Genomic DNA, 13262 nt, shown 5'->3' with positions numbered 1-13262 from the left:
TTAATTCATCCACAAATAAGCTCTAACCATTAATGGAAGCCCATTTCCACCACTTAAAAAAAAATCCTGTTCATTGTCTCATAATTATGATAGTATATTAGGATGACTAAGATAAGAAGTCTTAATTACGAGATATTAATTCACAACGAGATACTAAGTCATAATTTTAAGATATTAAGTCATAATTATAAGATCACAAGTCATAATTTGGAGAGAGTAAATCATAATTATAAGATATTAAGTTATGGTTTTGAGATACTAAGTCACCATTTCAAGATACTACCTCATAATTCTGAGATAATAAGTCATAATTATGAGATAAGATTTGAGTATGAGCTAATGTGTACTAATTTTGAGATACTGTCTAATGTTAGAACCATGCTGTCTAAGAAGAGTAGGCTAGCCTGAGTACACGCATGTCTTGCAGCAATACTAACAATATCTCAAAATTACGACTTATCTCTTAATTGACTTACTAACTTAAAATTATGACGTATCTCGTAATTGCATATACTGTATCTCATTTTATTTCATTTATCTCAATCCCTAACCATGGCCTTGTTGAAACGTTTTATATGACTTGAGTCATATAATAAATTGCTAGGAATTTAATTCTTTTCATGTTTTTTTGTGTAGATAAATTTATTACTTATAAATTCTAATAATGTCACACGAGGCTATTATTTATTTATCCCAGTGTAGGTTTGGATTGTGTCTTGCTCTATTTTACTCAAAATGCTCAGTGATCTCATTTTAAATGTTTGTCATTTTTGTAATTCTTGATGAATATTAAAGAAGTTCTAATTTACTATTAAATATTGTGGATAATTATGCATGTGTCACAGCAGTCTTGGATAAAATAATCTGTTAAACAAATCTAAAATTCTGGTGCAGTGATAGCAAGAAGAAGACTTTGGATGCACTCTAGAACTTTGCACCTTCCCTTGCCAAAGGAAAAAAAACCCTGACATTACTGGAAGGCCACACATCCGAGCTAAACCCTTTATATTCTTGCATGTGATATACATATATACATATCAAGGAACTGATTAATCAATGCAGTAGTTAATAGATTAATTATTTTCCAAATTTTTTATATTAGTGCTGTATGGAATTCTCCAGTTCCCAGAGCTCCTTGCTAAATGAACCCGAAGATGCTGATATTGTCCTGTACCGTGCTATGAATTATTTCTTCACTCGGCTTTGAACTTTTCAGACAAAGCAATTAATGCAAATTTCTTGCAGCGCAAGCAGATATGGCACGAAGATCCGAAGGGAACGGGTTATTTGTCCATTCCATCTTCTGTCTCATTTAGTGTATGGAAAAAAAAAAGACAAAACAAAACAACACAACAGTTTGTTCACTGAAATAAGCCTGTGTGAGTGGGAGTTAAAGAATTCATGCTTGTATAAGAATTATTATTTAAAGCTGTGGATTTTTTCTAGTATATTTGTGTATATTTTTCGGTAACTACGTTTTTGTCTCATTAATTTCAAAAGAGTTAATTAACTTCAAGAGTATTATTAGTTTTAGGAAAATTGATGGGAAACACTTCAGGACATGCTGTTATTAGAAAATAATCAACTTGGGGGTGGTAACAGGAGCTCGACTTGGTGTTCGTGTTCCGCATTACATCAGCCTGTCATTGATTATTTTCCTCTAGAAGCACATCCCCAGGCTTTAGTTCATTTTTCAAGGTTCTATCAGTGGCTCTCTGGTGCTTCTAGAATATGAACTTTGCAGTCACTGGCACAAAAGCTTAACCACCAAGCTCCCACTTTTCCACAGGCAGTCTTATGTTTCATGGTCATTGCTTTGGTCCCTCTCAATTTCTGTAGCACTTGTGTGGAGTGGGCTTTTGTGGAAGGCTGCCAGGTACATGGAGCAGGATAGCATGACTCACAGTTCCCTCTGGCGAAGGAAGCGAGCAATTTTAACTTCTAGAGAAAGAGAGAAAATTAGGGAGGATGGATTTTCATGTATGTGTGTGTTTGCGGAAGGGAAAGAGTGGGAGATGGATAGAGAGGCATATTCAGTAAAATGTGTGTGTTTTTGAGAGTGTGTGTGTGTGGATGTGGGTGTGGTGTGAGCTTTATGAGAGCTGTTTTTCGTCTGTTGGTATTGATTAGAGCTAATGAGACGCTGTTTTGTGTGTGTGTGTGTGTATGTGTGTGTGTGTGTGTGTGTGTGTGTGTGTGGCTGGCTAGCCACAGACAGAGGGATGGGAGACTAATGGGCTGAGACAATACAAATAATTTGTGGTTGTTGGAGAACATCAAGATTGATGGCTACTTTGCCTGTGGATTTAAACATCGTCTGTTTTTATTGGGTTTGGACGTGGTGTGTGCGTGTGTGTGTGTGTGTGTGTGTGTGTGTGTGTGTGTCTGCGTGTGTGCATGATAAAGAGAAAGAGAGGAAGCTCTCCTCACCAATAGGTGGCATTCTGACCTGCACTTAGCAAATTTGATTAAGTCATAAATAATGCATTATGGACTCGGAGTGTAGATTTTTTTTCTGTGAGAATGATATGAAGTGTGACGTTCATGTTGTCTTTGGATTTGCCTTTTCCTCAGAGACATCAGCACTAATGGATTGCTATGTAAGACAAAATAAGTAGAAAATAAGTAAAAGGTGCACTTTTTTGTACAAAATCTGTGGGAAAATGTAAAGCACATCATACTGTCACCTGGATACTCATTAAAATAATCTGTTTTACATTCATTCCTTTGGCACCAGTTGTCCAGAAACAAGCACACAATAGTAGGAAGACACACAGTCATCAGCCTTCATCAACCCCCATGCAGGCAAATCACAGCTTTGTATTAATCCGCTCATTCTAATAAGTGAATGCTTCAATGGCAACAGCTTACACAGGGATTTGTATGGTGGACACTCCACATAAACGGATTAAAAACATATGTAATTGGTGATATGATGGAGTTTTCTGTAAGGGGATGTTTATTTAACATTTTGGAAGAAGTCTCCAGCCTCACCAGTTTGTAGCAGTAAGAGTTAAAGAGTTGAAGCAGAAAGTGTTCAGGATGGAGTGGTCTCTTCCAGGATGACCCCGCCCCCTTCTGCAGAGCATGAGAGCTTGCTGAATGGTTTTATGATGATGAAGTTGATGTAAATCACATACCTTCACTCTCACCAGATCTCAACCCAACTGAACACCTATGGGAGCAGTGTGTTAGACAGCACTCTCCACCACCATCACCAAAACACTGAACTGAGGGAGGGAAAAAACTAAGGGAATTTCTTTTTCAGAAGAAAAACTCCAGTGTAGTTCCAGACACTTGTAGAATCGTTGCCAAGATACATTGAAGCTGTTCTGGTTACTATATAACTATTCCACAGTGTGCTCTTGAAATCTTTGCCAGAATATGATTTGCATGCATGAATAAACTCCCCAAGGACTGCAGCAGTGCATTATTACACAGCAGGGCCAGTAACAAAAGTGTGTGTATATATATATATATATATATATATATATATATATATATATATATATATATATACACACACACATTGCGCTTATGTGTCACACAATATATCTTAAAATATCCACTCTTGGGGTGAAGTAGGTGTAGTTTTATGATTGCTTTCCAAAAAGTTATCTGAACAAGTTAAGTCATGTTTTGCTAGTGTTAGCTAGTTGGCTAGCATGATTAGTAAATATTATACTATTTATAAATATGACAAAAAAAAAATCCTGTCAGCTTAGTGTATATCATCATTGTCCATGAATATTATTTACATTTATAAATATCATATAAAATTCCTCTTACAAATCTGGTCAGTGTAGTTTGTATAAACTACTTGCATGGACTTTGCAGGTGGGGTTATTATTACCATCCACATAATCTGAGTCTAAATCATGTTTAATCATTGATATGAAGTTTTTGTGAGGAGATGTTTCTTTAATATTTATGGAAGGAATTCAGCACTTTGTCAGAGGTTAAAGCTATAATGTGGGACAGAGGGGTTTGTGCTTTGCATTTTCTCAGTAACATGACAAGCGGTGATTTTTGTCTTATGAATGGCTTGTGTGAGAAAAAAAGAGAGACTGATGAGGGAGCGACTGTTTATAGCTGCTGGAACAACTATAAACTGATAAAAATACGACACGTCATCCTTATCAAAATTTTAAAAATTTTAAATATTGGAAATTTGCTGTGGTACAAGAGGAATAAGACACTTCACGATGTGGTGTTCTAGTACCCCGAAAAGCTTTATTCTTTACTTAATGTAAAATATATGTGTAATAATGTATAATATCTAATATGAACACTATGTTATTCCTTAACCACACACAGTCATCTGCCCTTTAATACACACATTTGAGTGCAGTACTTTAGCTGTGAGCGTCTCATTCTTTCATGTCTCAGTGTCATATCCCTTACATATGCTGATAGGAATCTGTTGAGGCCTTTAAACTTGGATCTGAAATGTCACACTGTCTGCCCACGACTCGCTCGGTTCGCTCGGTTCCCTCACATTCCTTCTCTCCTACTGTGTTTGTGTGCTCTCCTGATATGTATGTCTCCAAGGCTGCGCATTTACATATCCAAACTCAAAGCAGATAAAATCTCTAATAGTACGTGTCTGGGTTTAGGTCTGACAGTTTGCGGTGTGTCTATGCATTGTTAATGTCCTCGCAATGTCATCCAGCCCCGAACGGCTCACTAATAGTGTTGATCTTTTCCAAAAAAAAAAAAAAAAGTTTATCGCAAACATGATTATGGAAATGATTAATGTGACAACAACATGGCGGGACCTGTCACATTAGTTTTGGAGGAACGTGCCTGGCGAGCGGCTTCTGCTCTCGACGGCTCTCTTCCCTGCCAGGTGTTGAAGAGGGTTTTTGAAAAGATGTTGTAACCCTGTGTGTGTGTGTGTGTGTGTGTGTGTGTGTGTGTGGAGGGAGTACAGCTGATGTGCTAAGGCTTGGAAAAGGGAGACACCTGTGTCAAGCTCATACACGCTTTCAACTGTCTAAAAGGATGTTATAGAGGGGCAGAAAATAAAATAAAAATGAGTATGAGTCTTTTTTTTTTTTGAACTGAGAGAAAAGTAGAAATAAATGTATGAGATCATTTGGAAGAATGCATCATGGGTAGTGTGTGTATAACAGAGAAAGAACAGTTTTAATCTCACATCAGTGCGGGCGGTGTAATGATGACCGCTTGTGCCCTGCAGAAATGAAAGCAACATGAACATATTTAGCCTTTGCTCATTTATAAATGACGCCGCCTCCAACACTGGGTCAGTAACTTCTTAATGAATACTGTTTCAATTTATCTTTAGCAACTGTTCTGCCTGATACACAGCTTTAATAAATGGTGGTGCAGGAGAGCGGGGCTGAGAGAGAAGGCCCCCGGAGTGAAATCCGGATTCGTCGCAAATTGTAATGATTTTTTTTTGTAGTCATGTTTCTGTGAAGAGAACATCAGAGCAGATGGTTATGGAGCAGCGACTAATGTATTACAGAGAGACAGGAGGAGACATAACCAGTAACCAGAGAGAGAGAGAGGCTAAATTTCACAAAATGGAGTTTGGAAACAAAGGAAAGGCAGATGTGTATGTGGATTTGGGGTGTCCATGGAGATCTGCACTAGTACAGAATTCTGCTGAATAAAATCTTAGGCATTAAAATAAGTAATACCAGTGAATAAATAAACATTCAAAACCTTTGTGGAGTGCTGGTTTACAATCCAAACAAAATAAAAAAATATCATTTTTTTGTTGCCAAACTGAGTGTATTTGCAGTCATGATTTTTTTTTTTTTCAAGCCATGGATGTCTTTGACAGTTAAAACTACATGCATTCTCATTTTCCTTTATTCCATTTCTATTTCAAAGTACTGAATTTCTGCTCATCACTTCTTTCCATGTGAACACACATTATACATACAATCATGTAAAGCCAGATATGTCCTGGCAACTTTACGAACTCTCATAAAGAGCCTCAGCTGGCAAACAGGCACCCCAAGTCAGCGTCTGTCTCATTAAAAAAGTTTAGCTGAGTAGCGAGATGCTGAGGTCGGAGGTCCCTGTCACATGGGGTCACCCTGATAGCTGACCTCAAGGAAAAACATCCCGAAGTGAATGAAAGATCAGTCCACGGATGAGACGTTGACCCGGCATCGACCTCTCATATTTACAGCTTCTCCTAGAGCAGATGAGGAACAAGCTGGTGGTTTATCGCCTTGAGAGTGAGAGTGAGAGAAAGAGTGAGTGAGAGAGAGAAACGCAGGAGTGGAAGTCGAGGAAACGCAGTGGAAAGATGGAGTGAATGGTAAAGTTAAATAGCTAGAATGAGAAGAAGAAAATGAGAATTATAATGAGACACAGAAAGGGTTTTTCTTCCCCTGATGATACTCAGGTGGCGCTGATAGGCTATCAAGAGGAATGGCACCTATTCGGGTGGCAGGTATTTGGTGGCTGTGTGTGTTTATATGTGTGTGTAGGGGATCCTAATGCAAAACAATAACGTCGAGGCAAACAAGATAAAGAAAATTGAATTTTAAAGCGTCTGTAGGGAATAGGCCTGCTGTCAGCAGCTCCGTGCTGTAGCCGAGAGGTTTGTTATGAACAAGCCACAATCATGATACAGATCTATAAGGATATTATTCTGCCTTACTGGCAGTTCTAGAGGTGTGTATTCTGAAAGCTGGGGTTTTATAGGAAATTTTTATGGCTGTGTTGCTAAGCAAGGAAAAAAAAGCATATTTTTTTTCCTTTTTTTTGCACAGTGGCAATATATTTCCAAAAAAGCTCTACTCGCTCTCCCTGGCTGGATAAATGCTTAACAGATGGAGGATGACAGGAGATGTTTAATGATGTTTTAGCGCTTGTTGATGCTAACCCGATCCACCAGAAAAGGAAACACACACACGGCAGGCGGTTATGCGTCCTCATCTCTCAGCAGAGCAGCTGAACGAAATTAATCAGTCCCCCGGCTCTATCTATCACACAGATCAGTGGATGATCTCCGAATAACTTTCAGAAGTCAAGAGGACAGACAAAGAACTTGGTACAGTGTGTTGGAGATAAAGCAGCTCCATCTTATGGGGTTTCACAGCAAATTGGTGGACAAATTCATAGAAGACAAAGTGATTGGTTTTATAGAATATACAGTGTTTTGTGGGAGATGCGAGTTTTTCTAATGTAGTGTTGGTTAGAGGCACGGCTATAAGCTATTATGGCAAGACCCTACAGGAAGAAAGATTTTTACACGAATTGTGTGTATAACGTCGTAAACTATAGTAATAATAAATATCAAAACTCAACAGAATATATATTTATTTAGCTGTTTTTAGCTGTTTTTGTCCACCATATTATCTGAAGTATTTAAGCTCCGCCCACTTCACAATCACATAATGTCATAAATCCATGAAAAAAGCTTTTTTCCTGAAGTATAAGTGTTTCTTTTACAAACATTATAAATTACGCTAACTGTAATGGGAAGACACAAACCTGCATTAAATAAATTTTTTCTCAAAATCTTTTTCTATATTCAGAAAAAAACTCACTTTCTTGATAACCTACATTCATGAAATCTTAGGAATGGAATTACAGAGAAATATCTACAGATGTTGATAATTGTTTGATTTATGTTAGATTTCATACTGAAAATGTTTCTCCTGTACGAAGCCCCTAAAAGGACATGGTGATGCAAAAAATAGTAGATGGAAGGAAAATTTATATTTCAATCCTTTTGCATTCACTCTCAAAACTTTGCGTTCCCGCAAGAAACTTTGCATTCTCTTGCAATTTTGTTGCGTTCTCTTGCAAAGATGTTCTTGCGAACGCAAATATTTTTGTGAGAGAACGCGAATATATTTGCGAGAGAATGCAAAAATTTCGCAAACAAGCCCTTGGGGCTCCGTACTCCTGAACATCTCTTTGCAGTGAAATTAAAAAACAAACAAACAAACAAAAAAAAACACTGTAACATCATCCAATGATGAGATCTTTGGTTTTATTAAGTAGGCAAATTTACATTTTTGAAAAAGAAAAAAAAAAAAAAGATCCAGAACGAAACATTCTTTTAGGAATATCAACTGACACTGATTAATTGTGATATTTTATTGTCTTTTTTTTTAATTCATCTGCAGTGCTTGGCCATACTTGTGCTCCTATGTACCTTATAAATATTTAATAAATAAATATTCAAGTTTAAATTTAGGATTGAGGGAAGAGTTATCAATTCTTCTTGTTCATAGTTTTGAATTGATAATTTGTCACAACTATTAATGTCAAGCTTTGGCTAATTGTACTGTGCTGGAATTTGGGAAACTTTCCATTAGCCCTGAGCAACTGCCATGCTCTTCAATTATTTACACAAGCCACAATTTTTAGGTGGGGATTATATAATTAGGCTATTAATCATAATAAATTAGCTAGGGGTCAAACCTATTTTAATATACTTTTAAATTAATGTTTAGTCTTCCGAGTCGATCAGAGGCAGAAAGCAAGATTGTTGGATCATTAAAAAAAGGTTTTACAAGGAATGACGTGAATGAGTATGTATAATTTATTTTTCAGCTCTGGCAATTAATGGCAAGTTTTCATATCTTCCAAGATTTTTCCAAATATTATTAAATAATATTATTGTGACAATGTCCATTGTTAAAAGCACAATACAAATAAAACTGAATTGAATTGAATTATTAGGGCATTAGCATGGTTTACGGTGCATTAGCATGGTTTACGGTGCATTAGCATGGTTTACGGTTAGCACATTATGACAATCCACTATTCAAATTTAGCCAATAGTGAGCCAGTGATTTGCTCATGTCACTATGTTAGAAACTTTCCCTTGGAATGAATTAATTCACCCATTAAGTGACTGAACAAAATTAGCCTCCAATGGTGACACTGATAAGGTGTTGGCTTATGGTGCATCTTAGTTTAATCAGCTGTTTTACGATTTCTGTTCTGTTCTAACGTGACAAACATTAAATTAACATGTGACAAGTTAAATAACACCACTTTGAACATCTATTTCTATATCATTGACTTTGATACTGTTACATGTGCTACGTTCACTGTGATTGGTTTTAGACTAAAATAAAAAAATAATTTGCAAATTACTTTCTTTTTTCTTTTTTCCTTGATTGTTGATGTTGCCATCACCAAACGGTGAAATAAAGCCACATTAAAATCATTTGTGAGTACACTTTTGCACTCCATTGTTGGAAATGGGACACGCTGCGTAGACAACTGCAAGTGCACCATTTGGGATAGAGCATATGCATCAAACAGAAAGCCATTCTCAGTGATTCTGCAGTGCTAGCACTTCTGTTCTCTGCTCCAAATTAATGACACCCCTCCATGGCAGCCCATGCTGCTGACACTAATTATCCATGGTGTTTCTCAAACAAGAATTAGACTTCTCGTCACACAAGGTTAAAACTGGCTCATTCAAGGGGAGGAAAACAGTGACAGGGTCATTTGAATGGGCGAGTATTATTTATTTATTTGTTTGTTTATTTCTCTCTAAAGTGGCTTATAAGCCTCATGAGGCAATAATTACTCCTACTTACTGAATATTGCATATTTTTTGGTTACTGTGTTGAAATTTCTTTAAAAAATGAAAAATGCACCAAACAACCCACCAAAAAAAGGAAATAAAACTCAGGCCACAAATATTAAACAATGAACTGATGATCCCCTATTTTGCTTTTGTACACCTGTTTCACACTTATCCTTTCTCCTTCGAGAGAGCATGCCAGGTTGACTATCTCACCAATTCATTAAGTCACAAATTAACTGATGAACAGACAAGACCAGGAGGCAGGTAGGTGTTGTATTAGAGTTCATCAGAGCTGCAGATGTGTGTGCTTTAGTGTCAACTTTGATCAGTAATTATGGAGCACTTTTGCACAATTAATTGCTTACTCCTGTGAGTTGTAAAATGTTTGCCCTGCTTATTAATACCTCACCATTTTTCTATAACCTAGTGCTAACAGGTTCTTTATTTACTACAGGGATTAGTGCTCTCTTAAAAAATCTATATATACATATTTTTGTACCCATATTTAGGAGTTCTCAGTCAGGCTCTGAACTGTGGCAAGAGATCAGCAAAGTTGAGCTTTTTTAATAGCAGTTTGATTCACTTTGTTTGCCCTCTGTAATTTCCCTTTAACCTCTAAATAAAATCTTTTTTTGGCATAAAGTACAGCCTCATTTAACATCATCAAAAGTGTTATGGATCCTTAACTTATGCCCTCTAATGATTCCCTTGAAATATCGTCTTAATGAACTTTTCTATATCGTTGTTTGGTTCATCATGTTGTGTTGGAGGTAACTAATGGCCCTCATACATTAAGTAAATGAGCTTGGTGCAACTGGAGAAATTACAATGGATAAAGTTTAATGAGCTTTTGCTCAGAGGCCACCGTGACACGGTGGGGAGTCCATGTGTCATGGCTTAATCACTTCAACAACGATAAACACTCTAATGCATTTACTTTATACACCACCGGTCAGATGTGGATCCATTAGCAGTTTCTGTGTCTGCTCATGATTCCAAGTCAGGATCCTGTTGGGCATGGCTTGCCTTAAGTACAGGTTTCTATTTTAACTTTCAGGAAGGTTGTACAATATAAATGATGAAGGCTGAACCTCAGATACAGAATATCTGCAGGACTTGAAAACTCCTTAAGTTGACAATTGAGATTTTATAGTATTGGTCTTGAGTAGCAGTGTGTCTGCATTTCTGTCAGCATTCTCGACTTTCTTGATGAACTTCATTGTTTAAGACATAGCTTTTCAGTGAGAGGTCTAGTCTGTCTAAGACTGTCCATCCAACAGGCATTGCTCCTGACGCCCACCCTTCATTTTGAAGGTGGTGAGCCCACCATTTGTTTCCATGTTGCCATTTTGTGTTAAGTCTGACTGTGTTATATGGGTGACCCCATCACCAGGTGCTTGCCAGGTGACACAACCCCCAGACCTGGCTCCAGTGGTGGGTCCAACCCTTCATCTTGCAGCTGGTGAGCCCACAAAATGGCATAATTTTGGCCTGAGCCTTACAGGATTATGTGGGTGGCCCGGTTACCAGGCACTTGCCTGTGGACATCACTCCCAGACCTGGTTCCAGGTCTTGGTAGCTGCTAACTTTCATGGAGTTCATTAGGATTGCGCTTTGTCTGAAATCATCCCTCAGATCTGTTTATGAAGGATAGCCCTAATGTTCACCAATGTACACAAGCCCCTTCATTGCAACAAGATGATGGTATGAAGTTCCTGTAGTAACTACTTTGCTAACACTTCTATTAGCAGACTTCTTGCCTAGGGATAAAAGCTGTTCCATTATCTGTTTGCCTATGGACACTTTGACACTAACTGCCATACACTGAAAGAAAAAGCAAGTAATAGCTCAAAATGTTGAGATTCGGCTGGTTCCTACAGAGGCATCTACCTGTGTAACTGAGTGGACACAACTTTCTGCAATTTTTTGAGGCCAGAAGTTACTCCCCTACCAAGACCTGATGCAATCAGAATACTTTATAAACAGAATGTCTGACAGTTTGCTGAAATCCTTTAACTTTAGAAGGTATTCATGTGGTGATACAATGCTAAATCTTCTATAAACTCTCGAAAACTTTTAATACCATTTATGTAGCTCCACTGATGTAAAAATTTGTAAATCCTATAATCCCCAGTGATCTCCTTGGCCTTGGAATCTTGCTGATGGAGTTTTGCTTGTTGGCACAATAATGGGGGAATATTGAAAGATATCATCTTCTTAGTGTAGCATCAGAATATTTTCCCAGACCCATTGAGATCTTGTAAAACATTCCAAATCCCAGTTGTTTAAATAGTAAAACACGTAGGCTTTTTCATACCTTTCACAATGGTCTTTAGGATCACTCTGTGTCAGAACACTTCCATCAGATCTGTTCACCACAGGTGGTGCTACTCGGATCATTAAGCTCCCGGTGATGTAACTGTGAGATTCTCCAAAGTACACAAGCCCCTTCACCACATCAAGGTTGTGGAATGAAGTACCCTTGATACCTACTGTGCTAGCCCTGCTATTATCAGACTTCTTGCCTGTTCCAGAGTCTGTTTGTCCATGGATACTATTATACCAATTGACATAAACTGAAAGAGATTCATAGCTGGAAACACTGAGTTTCAACCCATCTACTTACAGTAGGTACCTATCTGTGTCGCTGATTGGACACAACTTTCTGCAAATCTTTAAGGCCAAAGGCTGATGGAGCTCTCATACCAGTCCTTGATTCTATCAGAATACCATACAACCAGAATGTCTGACAGTTTACCGAACTCCTCTAACCTAAGACGTTATTCATGTAGTGGGACCATGCCAAGCCCTCTGTAACCTCTCAAAACTGTTGATACCATCAACTGTAGTTCCACTAATGTAAACAGGTGTAAATCCTATAATCCCTAGTCATCCCTTTAGCCTTGGAACCTTGCTGCTGAGGTTTTCCTTGTTGGCACAATAATGGGTGAAGTTTGAAAGACATCATCTTTTAAATATAGACCCACTGAGAGCTTGAAATACATTCCAAATCCCAGTTGTTTAAATAATCAAATACATTTCATGCTTTTTTAATATTGGCCCTGGGAAATTGGAATCAATGCCTCAATCACTGAAGTGAAAGTCAGATAGTCTTAGCCTAGGGAGATTTTAAGGACATGGCTGATGACAGCTCAAGAGATTCTATGAATGTAGGTATGAAAAACTAACTCAGAGAACAGACCCCTGGCATTTATTTTGGATTGGCTTCATGGATATAATTGGGATCTTTGCAGCACCGACATTCAGAAGCATGGATTTACTTTCTAGAAGGAGCTATCTTTTTGAACGTTTCGACACAGCTTATAACTAGCTTCCTCTACAAGAAACTCTTGTGGCATTGCTATACAGGCTCTTCATGAAGCAGTATGTGGGTACAATGAGGCAGAATGAACAGATTGGCTGAGATATAAAGCCTGTGGGTTGGGAAAGAGCTCTCTTTTGTGGTAAAGCATTGGCAGGAGTTTGTATTTTTTTTGTGTATGTGTGTTTGTGTGTGTTGATTTGTGTGCCCTTGCCTCAGCCCTTTCCACACCACCACCACTGGTGGAGCCCCCAAACGGCAATTTCCATCTCGCTTTGTTCCTGTGTCAGAAGCGGTCTTGCTCCAGCCCTTAGCAGCTGCTTTTCACATGACATTTAAATCAGGACTTCAGCCATTCTGTTTGCTTCCTCTGCAGCCGCTGTAGCACTCCTCCTCCTC

General features: G+C 38.0%; 1 protein-coding gene across 3 annotated transcripts in view; it reads left to right on the top strand.

Moving 5' to 3' along the window:
* Window positions 1-13262, top strand: part of fhit (fragile histidine triad diadenosine triphosphatase) — a 246872-nt gene that overhangs the window by 136441 nt on the left and 97169 nt on the right. The window lies entirely within an intron of this gene.

This window comes from Pangasianodon hypophthalmus, chromosome 20, assembly GCF_027358585.1.
Source record: "Pangasianodon hypophthalmus isolate fPanHyp1 chromosome 20, fPanHyp1.pri, whole genome shotgun sequence".
NCBI lineage: Eukaryota > Metazoa > Chordata > Actinopteri > Siluriformes > Pangasiidae > Pangasianodon > Pangasianodon hypophthalmus.
This window is presented reverse-complemented; position numbering and strand designations above follow the sequence as displayed.